Source organism: Aedes aegypti, chromosome 2, assembly GCF_002204515.2.
Source record: "Aedes aegypti strain LVP_AGWG chromosome 2, AaegL5.0 Primary Assembly, whole genome shotgun sequence".
NCBI lineage: Eukaryota > Metazoa > Arthropoda > Insecta > Diptera > Culicidae > Aedes > Aedes aegypti.
This window is the reverse complement of record NC_035108.1, coordinates 289,161,913-289,177,515: the sequence shown is the minus strand read 5'-3', so window position 1 is coordinate 289,177,515 and position 15,603 is coordinate 289,161,913. Positions and strand designations below refer to the sequence as shown.

The window sequence follows — 15,603 nt, the reverse complement described above, 5'->3', positions numbered from 1 at the left end:
GTTTGTCGGAACGATAAAACAAGAGCTGTGATGTTAAAGTCACCAAACTAGCTTTGGTGAGCGAATTTGACGGATAGCGCCGACAATTTTTGTCGCATAGGATTCATCGAATGTAGCGCGGTTGTTGCACCATGGCCAGATTCATTTCCCGAGCGCTTGCACGGAAAGAAATAACAATTGTGATTTAAAAAAAACAGTAGCGGAAAATCAACTGATGATCATTGTCGTTCTACTATTATCAAACATTTTAATAAAAATAAAATGCTTTTAGAAGTGCGCAGCAATGCTAAATCGGTCTGATATATTCTGCGCAGTTCATATGTATTTTCCACACGTTCTCCTATAATTGTTTTTAATCCACTTCGATACCGTCATTCCGCCCCCAAACTGGATGGCGTACACTCAGCTTAAGGTGATTATAAAACGAAGCCAAACAAGGGCACAGGACTGGAGAATCTGACAACAGTTTGCGTTGAAAACCAATCAATCTGCTTGCTTGCTGGTGGTGACTAATGGGATAAATTTTCAACGGTGAGAGCTGTTTGGTTCTCAAGTCTTGTGCTTTTGAAAATTTGAGGTGTGGCTTTGTTCTATAATCACCTTAACGCAATTTATAATTAAGTATTGAGTTGTAAATATTAGTATATATTAGTTGTGTTGCTAGAGGACATCTTGAAAATTCACTGAGATTCTTTCAGAAACCCTTCTGAAATTATTATATGTAGTTATTTCTTTGATCGCTCTGATTTTTCCAATAACCTCCTTGGGACTTCCTATTGGACTATCCCAGAAACCCATCTTGGGTTATTATGGAAATCCTTTCAGGATTCTGCTGTAAAATTCTGGAATTCTGCCGTAAAATTCTGGAATTCTGCCGAAAATGATTTAATGATTACTTTCCAGTGTAATGGAATCTATTTTAAAAATCTGGGTTCGGGGATTCTCACAAAATTTCTCAAAATTTCTTCTGGAAATCCAATCGAAATTATTATTTAAATTATGATATTTTCCTCGTAATTTTTCAGTATTTCTTCCATGAAACTCTTTGAAAGTTCTTCAAAATCCCTTTGAGATTCTTTCCGAAAAATGTCTTAGATTATACCTATTATTCTAGAATACTCTCGGAAAGACGCCTGAGACTATAATCAAAAAAATCTATTATTTCACTTCACTTTCTTCCTTGCAAATTCTTGGGATTCTTTCGGAAATTCCTCTGGAATTATTTTGTAAATCCCAATGGAATTCTCCCAGAAATCCCTGTGGAATACTTCCGAAAATCCTGCTAAGAATCTTCCAGATGGCGGGGATTTTTTTAAATCTTTATTTATGGAAATCATCCGAAAATTCCTCTGTAAATGTTTGTAAATCCTCCTTATATTCTTACAGAAATCCTTCTTATATTCTTACAGATTTATTGCTATTGATTTTATTGTTTCTGCCTGAGATAATTTTGTATATCCAGAATTATTCCGAATATTCCTTCGTGATTCTTTAGAATTTTTTTCTAAGATTTTTTGAGAAAAAAAAACTCTGTGATTCTTCTGGAAATTCATAAGGAAGTGTTTTCGATTTTTTTCGTGATTTATCATTGATTCTCCTTGAAAATTTTCTTAAATCCTTGGCAGAATTTTCTGAAATCCCTCTTGACTTCAAATGGAAATCCTCCAAGAAAACTACCGGACAGTCACTGGGACTTTAAAAAAATACCTATGAGATTCTTTGATTACTGATTTCTTTTTCTGAGCATCTTTTGAAAAGGACTTTTAAATGGTTCTGGAAATTCCATTTGAAATTATTCCGTAAATCTTTCTGGAGCTCTTCTGGACATCGTAATTATTCTGGAAAATATTCATGAAATCGTCTGGATGTCTGTGACTTTTCATTGAATCTTCAGGGGTTCTTGCGAAATAACTTCTGTGATTCTTTTGGATATCACTGTAAAAAAACATTCAAAATCCATTCGAAATTCTCCTGAGATTGTTTCAGGAATTTACGAGAATCCTTAAAATAATTCCTTTAGAAATCTCCCTGATAATATTTTAGTGATTTCTCTGTGGTTCTTCTGTAAATCGACCTGGGATTCTTCCGGAAATCCTCCTTTAATTCCAAAGCAATTTCCAGAAGAATTTTCAGAAGGATATTTTTAAGAATCCTGTATATTTTTCCCTAAGAATCTCAATGTATTTAAACAAAATACCAGGACAATTTACGGTTGAATCCCACAAAAACTTCCGGTGGAATTCTTGAATGCTTATCATTCAAGCAGAATTCCAGTCGTATTTCCGGATGAATTTCGGCAGGTTTTACGGAAGAATCCCAGCAGAATTTCTTGAAAAATTCCAGTAAAATTTCTGGAAGAATCTTTGAAAGATGTTTTGAAGTCCTCCAGCAGGATAACAGAAAGAAATCTGGGGGTATTGTAGAAGAATTTCCGAAAGAATCCTAGAGAGATAGTCGAAATAATAACAGTTTTCTTGAAAAATTCAGGAAACTCCCAGAGTCTAGAGGTAATTCGGGAAGAATTTCTGCAAGAATCCTTAACAGAAGGATTTGAAGGATCCTCAGAAAGATTTTCGAAAGTATCCCAGAAGGCTTCCCGAAAGAATGCTAGAAAGATATCTGGAAGATTTCCTACAGGATTTTTGGAAGAGTCCCAGACAAATTTCAAGAATATGGACGTAAAAATCTCAGTGGCATTTCTAGAATAATTTCAGAAAGATTTTCGGAAGCATCCTCGAAAGTCTTCTAAAGGGATTCCGAAAGCATCTCAGGTGATTTCCGGAAGAATACCAGAGGTATTCTCATAATAATCCCAGAAGTATTTCCGGAAAAAGGCCAGAGTTATTTTCGGAGGAATTCTCGACGAATTTGTAGTAGAGTCGTAGTACATTTTTTGTCAAAATCCTCTAAAAATATCCAGAAGAATTGCATCAGGATTTTTGTTAGAATCTTCCATTGAATTTCCGAAAGAATCTTCGAGAATTTCGATTCGAATTTGATTTCCAGGATTTCAAAAGTAATCCTTAAGGAGATAAACGCAAACTCACATACAGATTTATGCAAATATTCTAATAAGATGTCCAGAAGAATCACAAAGGATATCCGAAAGAATCTCAGATATAGTACCGGAATGCTAACGATGTTTTTAGATGAGATATCTGTAAGTATTCTGTGATTTCCAGAAGAACTTTGAGAAAAATCAGAAATAATCTTTAGATTTCCAGAACAATCCCAGAGAGGTTCATAAGTGATTTAAGGAAGAATCCCAGGAGGGAAATTCCATAGAATTCTGGAGTAATTTCTGGACCAATGTCTTTTTATATGCTGTATCAATATTTACAAGTAATTATAATAAACAAGTATTTATGGAACAATAACAATTTTAATTTATCGCCATAATTGAACGACAATTTTAATTAGAATGTGCATCCACCACATCATCCCTCTTAGAAGGATTGTGATTCTAAATATTTTTTTGCGGTGATTCAGAATTGTAATCACATACTAGTTTAATTGTATGTGGTGTCATTCAATATTTAAAATAAGATTTGTTAAGCCGAACATGTTGATCCTTCGACATGAACCAACGAGCATTGCTTGAAATAATGAGATTTTTTCGATTACTTTGATTACTGATTTCTTTTTCTGAGGATCTTCTAAAAGTTACTTTCAAATGATTCCGAAAATCCCGTTTGAAATTATTCCATGAATCTTTCTGCAGTTCATCTGGACATCGGAATTATTCTGGAAAATATTCATGAAATCTTCTGGATGTCTGTGAATATCCTTTAAATCTTTCAGGGATTCTGGCGAAATAACTTCTGGGATTCTTTTGAATATCACTGTAATTTGGATTTAGAATTCTCATGGGATTATTTCAGATATTAACGATAATCCTTCATACAGAAGTGATGTTTCTGTGAATCGCCTTGGAATTCTTCTGGAAATCCTTCTATAATCCCAAAACAATTCTCAGAAAATTTTTCAGAAGGATATTTTTAAGAATCTCAATGGAATTTCTGAAAAATACCAGCACGATTTACGGTTGAATCTCACGAAAACTTCCGGTGGAATTCTTGAATGATATCCGGAAGAATGACAGTCGTATTTTTGGATGAATCTTAGCAGGTTTTACAGCACAATCTCAGCAAAATTTATTGAAAAATTTAGAATAGAAAGATATCCGAAAAAAAAAAAACTCCAACAGGATTTTTGTAAGAGTCCCAGGAGTATTTCAAAGATATTGGCGTAAAAATCTCAGTGGAATTTCTTGAAGAATTTCAGAAAGATTTCCGAAAGCATCTCAAGTCATTTTTGGAAGAATACCAGAGGCATTCTCATAAGGATACCAGAAGTATTTCCGGATAAAAATCTAGAGTTATTTTCGGAGGAATTCTCGAAGAATTTCTAGTAGAGTCGTACATTTTTTGATAAAATCCTCTTTAAATATCCAAATGGATTGCATCAGGATTTATGGTAAAATCTTCCATAGTATTTCGAAAACAATTTTCAAGAATTTCAAAGAATTTAATTTCCTGGATTTCAAAAGTAATCCTTAAGGAGATACACGCAAAATCACATACAGAGTTCTGCAAAAAAAAAATCCAAAAAGATGTCCAGAATAATCGCAATGGGATATCCGAATGAATCTCAGAAGTAATACCGGAATGGTAACGTTTTTTTTTGGATGAATCCCAAAGCGATATCTGGAAGAAAATTCAGAAATAATCTCAAGATTTTCAGCAGAACAATCCCAGAGAGGATTTGAAGAATTCATGAATGATTTAAGGAAGAATCCCGGGAGACGCTCCCAAAGAATTTTAGAGTACTTTCTGGAACATTTTTTTTTCATATGATTTATATATAAAAATACTTTGATTCAAATATATTTCTTGTGTAGCATTAAGTTTAACTACAGACATAGCTCGTAACATCAATAATAAATTAAATTTATAAATCTTTTAAACACATCCAAATTAAATAACAGTTCAAAGAGTAAAATACCATTCTCATGAGTTTTTGAGAATCATATGGTCGGTGTTTAGACAGACCAGACTAGATGAATTTTGGAGCTCTAAGGATACGTAAAGAACTCCATCAATTTTAAATCTTCCATGTTATTTTGATACAAATGTATCATCAAATAGATAAGTTCCATTATTATAGTAAATATCTATAATATTTTGATGTTTCACATGTTTGGGGTACATTTTTCTTACTCGATAAAAAAAAACACTTGGTTCAGTCTGTCTGAACACCGACCATATCTATGTTTGCTATTTGATATTTAAATACTTGAATTGTGCTGTATCAATATTTACAGGTAATTATAATAAATAAGTATGTATAGAACAATAACAATTTTAATTTATCCCCAAAATTGAACGACAATATTAATTAGAATGAGCCTCCCCCACATCATCCCTCTCAGGAGAATTTTGATTCCCAATATTTTTTTTTGCGGTGGTTCAGAATTGAAAATATCAAAAGTCTGTTGTAATCACATCCTTTTTGTTCAATTGCATGTGGTGTTATTCGATATTTAAAATAAGATTCGTTAAGCCGAACATGTTGATCCTTCCACAAGAACCAACAACAAGCATTGCTTATGTTAAGAAATTTTATCGTAATGCACAACCAGCCTAAACGTTCTTCCCCTTTTGTATATGTACTAATTATAATTTCAAATTATTTTAATTAAATTAGTTGTGTTGTCTACTATTGTACACGGCAATATGTTTCAAAATAAGTGGAGCTGCTTTTAAAACAAACTTTAACATCGATCAACCAAACCATAGAATATCCAATAGCGAAAAAATAATAATAATAACCGATCATTGCAAATCGAGCCGAACTGGCGCTCTTTCCGTGCGCACGCGCTCTGTCCGTGCGCACGCGCTCTGTCCGTGCGCACGCGCTCTGTCCGTGCGCACGCGCTTTCTGCAGAGCTGTCAAACAGACTTTTGTGCCTTCCTTCTTTCGCTCTCCTTCAACTCAACAACTCAGCACGATCCACCTCGCGGTGGATTGGTGAGCTGTCTGGTTGTTGCAGATGAACACTTATCGTGTAGCGTGACATCATCATTGACAGTAAGCTTGCAACTCACCAGACAAACGATAGGTGTAATTAACAACTGGACTAAGACGTGTCAGGTATATATAAGCTGTGTTCAATGACTTTGATCGAACTTGCTCGGGGTTGGTTGTACTAGCTCGTATTTTTTGTCAACAAATAACTGTCAAAGCTACTTCGAGCAACTCCAAGCTGCTTTCTCAATGAACGCTCTTTTTACTCTTTTTACTAATTTACCGGAATTCCACGTGAAAAAAAATTCGCGCACTTAACAATCCGTATCGCTTCGGAATTTTGCTTTTTTTTCTCAATGTTTACGTTTTAAACGTCAAAAACACGAGCTACTGCGAGCTGGTTGAACTAGCTCGGACTCTAGCTTCCAACCTGTTTCGAGCGACTCGGAGTTGGTTGGACTCGGCTCAATGAACACAAACCCGAGCGACTCGAAGTAGGTTGGAGTGGCTCAATGAACACCAAAAGCTGACTCGCAAGTGGTTGCAACCAAGTTCGAGCAGCTCGTTGAACACAGCTATAGAAGTACAAAAACGAAACCAATTGCCTGTCAAAAAAGACCATTTCTCATTGGTCGTTTTGGCAAAGGCCTACTTTCACACCATTGAGTTGAATTGCAACAGGGCACTTTGTTGTTAGCCAGGCCGTGTTGCTAGTTCATATATCAATGTTTTTACTAAAAGTTTGAACATTTTTCATGAAACCTTCCCGCATAATCCAGAACTCTATTCGTACTGTATCCCAAAGTGTGCACAACTATTTGCAACAATATATCAATAATATCGAACAACATCAAAAATAACAATAAATCGACAGTACAGCAAACGGTTCTTACAATTTGGTGAACAGTAACCGGGAAAATAACAATATGGAGAATAGGCGGTTAAGTTATGTCACCATTTAAAAATGACGATTTTCTCGAACAAAATTTTTCGTTTACATTTCGCCAAATGGTAGACATACTATCCATTTTTTGACTAATTTACCTTCAACGAAACAGGTTTGATACAGTTGAAATGTAAAAATTAAACAAAAACAAATACTGTAAGTGAAACTCTTTATTTATGGTGCCATATGGTATTTAAACCCTATTACTTACTGTTCTGTTACGTTTACATTGTATGGAAATAATGGATGAATATATACTGCTTTGCGTAAGAAAATGATTAATCAACCAGCAAAAATCGACTTTTTACTTGTTTTGTCACATTGCCATTCCTTTTGTGTTTAAAATGCGACAAAATGAATGAAAATACTCTTTGGTACTTTGGTTTATCCATTTTCTGACGCAAAGTATTATATGCCGAATAAGAAGCAATAAAACTATAAACGTATAAAAAGAAAGACGAATCTTCCTTCATTTAAATTGAATCTCATTCTGTTTCAGGGTCTATTTACAAATTTCGTAACGCTGAAAGGGGTGGATGAGTGTCCTGAAGTTTTTACAGTTCATACAAAATCAGAAAAATATTTATACAAAATGCATTACGAGATATGTGAATGAACCCTTATAACTGAATACGTGAGCTTACCTATTTGATGTTTCCGACAGATTCAACTAGTCCAGTCCTGTCCGGTCTAGCTTTTCCATAATTGAATCGAACTCTGTATAGCATTTTTCCCATTTTGTGGCTGTAGGAGAGGTTCGTGATGGCACTAGCAGCACCTTTGTTTGAGCTATTTCCACAACAATTTTTCACTTTCAGCGATGATGTCTATTTCACAATTTTGTTACGTATCTGTGCAAATTCCGGTAGCTGTTGTTCTTCGGATCAACACGAATATTTGTATTTCACTTGAGATTTTTCAGTTTCACATTTTGTTTTTTTTTCTCACATGCAACTGAAAAGTGTAAAATTGAATATACGTAACCACGATGTGAGTTGACGAATACATAGAGCGCATGACAATTTGCCAAACTATTCATTTATTGTAAAATATAGTGAAACGGCCATGTATTGGTGTGATCAGCAAGAATAAATTAAAACCATTCGACAAATTGTAATGTTATATTGCAACTATTTTGTGCGAACATTCATCCCTATATCATTCAACATTATGTGCACAGTTCAATTAACTGTCACTGTTTTGCATATGTAATAAAAAGTGTTATATATAGTTGAAGGCTTCTGGTTTCATATTATTCAGCAATAAAGCAACAGTTTAGGGTACATTAACCCTTTCAGTTAAGAAAACCGTACGGTTTGGAAAGTAAGTCGAACTGTGATTTTCTATGCCGGTTTTTGTTTCAAATCGTATAATATTCGATGTCAAGTTTACCGCATGTGCTCCTACAATGTTAAAATATATACAAAATACTTAATTAAGAGCAAAATAATGGAAAATGCGTCCATTTTCTCCAAAAATTACGTCGGTTTTAAAAATAAACCTGATTTGTAAAAAGCTAGCATCCGCTATTGCATTGAATGAATGATACGTGCAAGAAACAATCAAATTATGAGCCTTGATTTTTGAATTTGTTCACAAGATTTGCCTAAAAAGGATTCTGGTAGCACTGGCTTTTGCATCGTCAAGGTTATCGACTGAAAAACAATAGGCCTATTCACATGACGTCTCAAATCAGCTGATCGGGAAGCACTTTGACAGTTCTTCTATGAAAATGACAGGCCCGTGTTAGCACCGGTCCTTCACCGATGTAAACAAATGCATAGACGGATCTGTCATATGAAAAGGCCTATGGGGCAGTCTTAGTTGAGCTGTCACGTCCTGTCCTAGGATAAAACTGATGAAACGCACCCGCTAGAAAGTGCGCAGTTTTACCCACTATGAAGAACACTGTTGTAAATTAAATTTATTGTGCTTTGCTTTGATAAATGGATTATTGGGAATGTTGTGTATCGCACTTCGAAGGTCACCAAGCAGTGGTTCCAATATGTTTCTAAGCAAATGGAAAGTTCTTCAAATGTACATTTACGCGACAAATTACACTGGTTTTTCTATCCAAATGCAGATTTGCACTTGACTGCATCATTGTCACAATTAATTATAATCGAACAAGCCTATTTCAAATGGCTGACATATTTTTACAAATGTTTTACAAGCAAGTTTTCGTGAAACAAATGAAACAAACAAACTAGCAACCCTGCTGAGAGCACATGCTTTTGATAAAACGTAAACAATTTTCGTTGGCGCGAAACCGCTTCACTGCCTTTTCTTGCCCGCCAACGGCGAAAACAAAGGGTTTGACGTTTCCGCACTTATGAACCCGCCCGCACTTCTGAAGTGCGGGGTCCAATAAGGTGGGAACTGCGCAATATAATATTGAGCTCTCGCCGAGCGGTGTCACGAACACAAGGGGTGGATCACTCCTGATGCATCTGATGCATCGGGATAATTTCATGCATTTAAATGCACGTAAATGCACATTCGACAAATTTTCAATTCATGGCTTGCTCCAACAATTCGTTGTTGTTTTTGTGAAAGTGTCAAACTCATTATTCCATACTCACTCAAAAACGGTTGACCAGAGGAACTAAACACATTCAGTACCTTAAAGTAAATTGAGAACCGGATATCGGTATTTGGGTAACAGCTTCATCAAAACGGGTTAAATCTCTCCGTGGGTAGTATGCAGTTCAGTTACGGGGAAACGCAGCTTTATGTCTGTTATAAGCAGGACTGCATCCGGAAGTGACTGTTTTACGTGCTTTATGACCCTGATAATCAAATACCGTTACATCCCGCCAGCCTAATGATTGTTTGGCCACTTGCTGGCATTTATGAGAAGGTTAAAGAGAAATAAATGGAAAGTTCAAGGCAATGTTTCCTGAAGATTTATCTGATAGGTATAATTCATATCAACGTCATGTTTTCTAACTTGGGCGACCACGGAAGGTTGACTTGCTTTTCAGCGAGTTTTCTACATGGCCGGGAGCCTGCGGATCCCTGGTTGTGAAACGTGGCGTTAAGTGGGCCTAGACTCTAGAGTTTATCGTACCCTACTTGTCCTCTATCAACATTGAAGGAAATAAAACAAACTTAACAATAATTAACATAGTTTTTGTTGCTATATTTCCACTTAGATTGTAATTGAAAAGCTCGATGTGGAATTCCATCCGTCACCAGTAAGGCGCAGACTATGAGTTTTTCGGGAAAGATGTTCCGGTTACTCCTGCTCTAAACAGCACTGTAATCAGGAACTTGATGCCTCAAAGACCTATGAACGGCATCGAACATGCATGCATTTCGAAAATAGTATGTTTTTTTCCATTCTTCAGCAATCTGAAATGAATGAAGTTTTTATTTAATTATTTGCAGAATATAAATAAAATAGAAAAGAAAATTAGACTTTCATCCTTTCACAACAAACAACGATGCGTTACTATAGCACGACAGGATGGTGCAGATCAGGGCTAAGTTGATTGGAATGTCGAAAAAATGCATCTGATGCAATTTGATGTACATTCGATGTACACTGAACAAGTGATCCACCCCTTGCACGAACACGTGCGTAAATTTGCTGGTTGAAAATACTGCCATTGATTTTGCTGGGAACAGCTGATCTTTGTTTATATTTTCAACCAGCACTTTTTAAGTAGTGTTGGTGACATGTAACGTGTATGTACACGAGCGCAGAAACCGCTATTCAATCACGGCAATAGGGTACACGAGCTGCAAACAGGTCCGTCTGACTCGGGCTGAGCTTGGGTACCACTTCTAGTACTGCATTTCTCGCATACTCTGAGATAACGCGCTAAAAGCCATTGGTAGCCACGTGTGTAGCTAGTTGTTTCTGAGCAAATGAAAGAATAAGCATCCAAACCAACATCACGGGCAGGTAGATAATGATCCTTTATTCCCCATAGCGTTGTGAAATAACATGAAAATCCATTCAAATGCTCAGAAACATTGAGCTACACACATGGTTACCAATGGCTTTTAGGGCGAGATCAGAAGTTATGCGAGATTTGGTCCATCGGTAGTGCAAAAGGTACCCAAGTTTGACAGATCGCAGTACACTTTTCACGGCATTCTAGATTACCTCATGAGCCATAAAATTGTGGGCAACTGCAAGGGACATGAACAAGATTCTAGATACCTTGGACATGAAGGTCTTTAATGTGTCTTTGCTGCAAATCAACCCAATTTTGACTTCTTTTGACGCAATTCGGCTCTTCCGTGGGATAACTCAAATTTCGGGTAACTGACATATACCTATCATTAGGTAGTTTCCGTTTGACAACAGCGAAAAAAAACAACCCAGTGCAAAAAAAATCAACCCAGCGTTAGCTTTCGAAGTCTCCGCAATGGGTAAAAACAACTTAACGTTAGGTAATCTCAAAAGAACCCAAATTTGGCTTATTCCATTGAACTTCGACGATGGGTCAGTGCGTCTCTCTCTGTTTTTGACAACATTGCTGTTGTGAGAGAGGCAAAACAACCCAACCGTGGGTAAAAACTAAATGCAGTTTACCAAAATTTGAGTTTAAAGAACTTATTAATGGGTAGTCTGATTTCTCCGTGTAACGACTGTTTATTTCGTTCATAATCGCTAACAGTTGGCGCCAGTTGCAAAAAGTACAGACCTTTTGAACATGCAGTTTCTCTCACTGGCCACCGAGCAGCGACACTGATGTTTCCACTCACTGATCACGCTACGCTAGATTCTAAAATTTCTCAAGCTTCCAACACAAGCGCATGGAAGAATGGTAATCGAGAGCTGTCAAAACGTATGGAAAATAATAAAAAACGTAAATTACTAGCAATTAGGAAACTAGATCGAAAAAGTAGTGATTAGAAATCGAGTGTTATGTGAATAGATATTTTTTGTTTTCAGTTCATCTTCCATGGTGCTTTCTTTGCTTCAGGATTTCTTCAGGAAGCTGCTGATGTTTCTTACGAGTTCCTTACGAGGTTTTCCGTGAGTGCTTTGTGAATCTCTTTTTGTTTCGTGGTCGCGAATTATTTTTACATATTTTTTGTCGTATAATCGAGAACGATCTGCAGGACACGCTGTGGCTGTGAACTAGACTATCGAATTCATACATTTTTCCTTATGAAAGGTGAAACGATTATTGTACCGGGTACCCCCGTCGGTTTGACCACATTTAATCTGAACACTTTTTAATATGTACCCCGCTAATTTGCACATCGTTCAGATTAAAAATGGTTCAAACGTCATTTAGCTCATGGAACGGAGTGAAGTGAGATGATGGAACGCTGTGGAACGGAACGCAGAATCAAAACAAAACAGCGAAAGAGGTAACCAGAAACACATTTCCAGGGTGACTAGATGTTCAAATTAAAAATGAACCCCTATACGAACGATGTATTTTCTTCTTCTTCTTCTTCTTTATTATTATTATTTATCTTTATTAGGGAGATTTTCAGCCCTTGGCTGGTTCATCTCCGTATCTTCTTCTTTTATTAACGACATTTTACACTGAGATAGTGCATTCATGTCGGGCATAAAATTACATTTAAAAAAAACTGCATGAATTTTTCCTAATATTTTCTGCAATCGCTTATCTTGCCTTCTCGAACGTTTATTTAGTTTGATTGTCCACGCATCGACGTCATCGTAAGCTGGATCAGGGCTGGAGTCCGAATCACTACTGTCTTCGTCCACGTTGCGTTGAGGTTCCATTCCATCATTCCTCCTGTCCATTTCACTCTGTTTGTCAGTCACTGTTGTCGTATGCTGATTTGCAGGTAGTGTGACGTGTTCGATCTCATTCAATCGCACGACTTGCCTTTTCCTCGGTGGCGATTTAATTGCTGCGGCACTACTGCTCACAGAACGCTTATTTTGTTGTACGTTTTGCTGCTCTTCGATTGTAACGTCCATCGGTAGTCGGTTGTCAGCCTCACTGAGCACAATCGATGATTGTGGATTGTTTTCTTTGGGCTCGCCCGATACATCGGAGCACTTTTTGTTTGGATGAGATTAGTGATCCTTTATAGAGAGATAAGCGGAAATAAAATGGAATGATTTGGCAACAGACCAGCAGTGCTGATTTTTTCTCGGCGTCGAGAATAATACTGTAACACGGACATGACTTCCTCATTGCTATAAAGTGTATTTTGTTTCGTTATAGATCTTTGAGCTACATATCAAAACTAATAAACAGCCGAAAAAATCAAAAACTAAAAATCGCATTGACAAAAATTCAAAAAAGTAAAACTTCATTTTTTTGCTTCATGCAAAATTGCTTTTACTGAAATAATTTCAAGCGGATTACATTACTCCTCAAGAAAAGTTCAAAACAAACATAACGCATGTTCGTTTGGCTCACACTTTGACAGCTCTCGCTGCTCGATTGGCTCACACTTTGACAGAAATGTCAGCTTCCGCGAATCTCTCTTATAAAGGATTTCTAGATGAGATACACGGAGAAGAATGGAAATACTAATTAGGGTACTTATTATCACATCTACCACATTTAAGCTTTTTAATCTTTGGTCATCATATACAATATGCATCACCAAATTTATTTTTATACTTGACTATGCATTTACGGAAATTATTAATGGCCGTGCATTTGTGTTGATCAGCGCTAAACTTTGGACTTCATTATTTTTGTTTGTTTTTGTTTTGATGCTGCAACCAGGGATTGGGTGCGACTCAAATCTCTTTCGGTGCTACACGCGCTGCTGCGAGATAGCACCCAAAATTCGAAAGAGACGTGCAGGAGTATTTTTCTCTGGACTGCACCCTGGCTGTGCTGACTCGCAATGTGCTTTGGGATGCATAGTATCGAGTTGTCTCATTTTCACTCTTTGCGTTTCGTACACGCGTAAACAAATTCACTTGAATTCATTTCATTAATATGTGACTGTCAAAACTGTTAAACACATTGAACATAATTCGTCACCACCTTATGTTTCTGACTTTACCAAATATGTCAAGATCCACAACAATAAGATTTTGCAAAGCACTTATTGAGCTTGTCCGCTTTCAATGCATACTTTGTTGAAAATATTCTAGAGTGGATTATGTGCTTTCACGAAAGAGACTGAAAGAGTAGAGATTGTGCTTTGCTTGTCTCGCACAAAAACAAATTGTCTCCTGCGCCTTGCTTTGAGTTTACTCGCAAAGAATGGGAGACGCACAATCAATTTCTGAGTGACCCGCATGTTTTTGGCACTGCACTGAGTTTTCAGACATTCCCTGGCTGCAACTCTATCGACGAGGAGCAAAAATTTAGAATTTTCATAATTGTAGCTTTAAAATGAACGTGTCGTTGAAAAGATTAAAGTGGCAAGCAGCAGGCTATTGTGCACAAACTTGTGTCGGAAAGTACTTCCCGCGAAAACACGGTATGTTCCGAAGTAATATACAATCAGCGTCGCACCAATCAACTCCATTGCAACTTTTTCAGACTTCCCTTTCGTTTCCCGGTTATCTGGCATTTCATTCGTGTGCAGGAGAACGTAATTATCAACGAAGTATCCTCGAAAGCTCAGCTATCAGTCGGAAACAACCAAGAGGACTCCAGGAGGATAACAACTTCATCTAGTTGGGACAGCAGCAGGTGCAGCAGTTTGTGCACTATCCAAGCGTTTTCATAGTTGCTTTCAATTAGTGATAAAATGTAACCCTAAAGAAATTGCATGATGAAATAAATTAATATTTATCATTTTGTTTCATTCAATTGACTTTTTGTTTGTTTTCCGTAATACTTTGAATGTAAACAAAAGCGTACTGCAATATTAAACATTCAAGACTAATATCATGCTAATATGCATTAAGATTGATAAACGCAGTTTATACTTAGGATGCTTAATCCAAAGATATGCACCGCATGGGGTAAGTAGACCGAATATGGTTTTAGAATGACTTATAAGCTTTTCAGTATTTAATTATTTAAGCGTGTATACGTTTGCACTGGCGGCATGTAGAAACTTGCGATCGATATGTGATGGTACAGACCTGATCCGAAATGCGGATGTAGGATTGTATATTCTTATCCAGCTCCATCCGCACCACACGAACTCCATTCGGAATACCAGGAAAAAACTTTCTCCATAGTTCTCGTGCTACTGACTTCACCTTTCCATATTGTTGCATGACATCGGCAACAACTGCGTTCGATATACCCGGAGGAAGATCGTGCACACGGACGTCTGTTGCGTTGTCTTCCATGTAGACCGGAATATTGAAACCTTTCTTCTCGGCTACAATAGAGTGTTTGAGATGATGAGACGCGGCGATGCGCTCGGCTGCTTCCAAACTGCGCATCTCGATGAGCGCACAATTACGAATTGTGTGTAGTTGGAGATTCTTGACGGAAGTCATGTCGAGATGAAGCTTCTCGTCAAGAAATTGTTTGAGAATTCCCGGACTTGGCCGAACGGGAAGCACACTGAAGTCAATGACTAGTGTGTTTTTACGCTTGGTACATTCAATTACAATACGTTGTATTGTATCCAATACGGTATATTGTACAATAATGATTTATTCCATTCAATGAATGGTACGTTTTTATCCGGAAGTATATATTGACATGTTGTTTTGGTCTTCATTTTTGCACATCTTCTTTAGGCTGTGAACCGTT

General features: G+C 36.9%; 1 long non-coding RNA gene across 1 annotated transcript; it reads left to right on the top strand.

Moving 5' to 3' along the window:
• The first annotated feature begins 13,376 nt into the window (after positions 1-13,376).
• LOC110676641 lies at positions 13,377-14,700 on the top strand. Its single transcript, XR_002500594.1, has 2 exons — positions 13,377-14,365; positions 14,428-14,700. It is a non-coding gene; the product is annotated as an uncharacterized LOC110676641 (long non-coding RNA).
• The last annotated feature ends 903 nt before the right edge of the window (positions 14,701-15,603 follow it).